We start from the raw sequence: 1,631 nt of genomic DNA on the forward strand, positions 1-1,631 counted from the left end.
TAGGTTGTGTAAGATAAATTGCACATAAAAAAGAATAATAATCAAGAAAACTTTCAAGGAAAACAAGTACGTTGCACCAATATAATACACAGGCAGCAGAGTTTGTGCTAATAGAATACAGCAGCAGTGAGTAGTAGTAATTAACAGGCAGTAGTTAGCCAATTCACATGAACATGCTAACAAGTTAAGGCAGCATTTAAGCAACGGGTAGTAGTATCCACAAAAGCAACAATATAAGCTATGATAAGTTCACTTGAAACCAGACATATAAACCAAGTTATGGAGTAATAATCTCTAATTCAATAGAAGTTGTTAAGTAGCCAACTTAATTAGATTCTACAAGACACTGCACTAGAAATATTGATTTCTCATCCAATTGACAACTATATTACAGAGAACACCTCAGTAAGGATGGGTAGATTTGATGTCATACAAATATATATAAGATTTATTGATTAGTGTTTGGACTAAAAAAGCTGGTAAATTCAATGCACAAATTTTGATGGTAACTGATTAGTGTGTGTGTTTGTGTGAAGAGAGTGGTAAACAGTCGGAACATTATCACCTTAACACATATAAGAGAAAACATCAGTTAGTAAGTGAGAATTTCACGTGTCCTTTAGGAGCAATTTTGATATCCATCTTATCCGGGTTTGTCCGGTACCCCAACAGGTCGCCCTCACCTTGTTGCCCGCCCTTCCCATTGACCTTGGCGCCTGGCGCCTTATCCTGGGCTGCCGCACCATCTGCGGCATTGGTGAGCTTCTGGATCTGGTACTCCATCTTCTTGTCTATTGGGCGAATCTAGCACAGAGAATTCAACATAAGACAATCTACTATTAGACAGCTGCAAAAATGGAGACTGGCAACTTAGCAATCAACAACACCTGAGGGCACACGCACACACCTTCTCAAGAAACATCCTGATCTCAACAAGGATGCGCGCAACAGGGTGGCCATTGACAGACAACCCATTGGCCTTGCATAGAAGGTAGTAGACGAGGCCCTGGCAGTAGCTCAGCAGCAGGTGGTTCTTGGCCTCCAGGTACCCCATGCCCTTGCCCGTCGTCAGCCGGTTCTTCCTCACCTATACCAATACACAAGAAGTCAAGCACACACGAAAACGAATAGAATACTCAGTTTTGTTGATACCGCTACCCGTTGCTTAAATGCTGCCTTATTCTTACACAAGTGAACTTATCATAGATCATAAAGCGACAGGTATCTACAAGTCTAGGATGCGGCAGCAGCACGGTGCAAACTGAAGACTTGGTAAAGCTGTACAACATCGTTCACATAAAAAGCCTATCGTTGCTTCTCTGAGATAACGAATCTTTGATGCCCTCGACATGTTCCTGAATATATTTCACATGCTTCTTATCTTCCCTGAGGCTCAAAAAAATGCAACTAGAGGATGAATTACCGTCTTCATGGCAGCGGCAGAGATGCTTGTTCGCGTTGCACGGCTCCAGGTGACCCACAACACCGTACCACCAGTCTGTGATCCATCACAAGAAATCATCCGTTACCAAGTGCCGAACTCTACACCGATGGAATTTCGCAATGGCGCAGCCATTAACAAGAGCAAGAATGCATACACACTGTAGGGGAAATCCTTGTTCTTCCGCCAC

General features: G+C 42.7%; 1 pseudogene; it reads right to left on the minus strand.

Moving 5' to 3' along the window:
• Positions 1-724: 724 nt before the first annotated feature.
• LOC119333853 lies at positions 725-1,289 on the minus strand (annotated as a pseudogene).
• Between the last annotated feature and the right edge of the window lie 342 nt (positions 1,290-1,631).

Source organism: Triticum dicoccoides, chromosome 7A (assembly GCF_002162155.2).
Source record: "Triticum dicoccoides isolate Atlit2015 ecotype Zavitan chromosome 7A, WEW_v2.0, whole genome shotgun sequence".
NCBI classification, from domain to species: Eukaryota; Viridiplantae; Streptophyta; class Magnoliopsida; order Poales; family Poaceae; genus Triticum; species Triticum dicoccoides.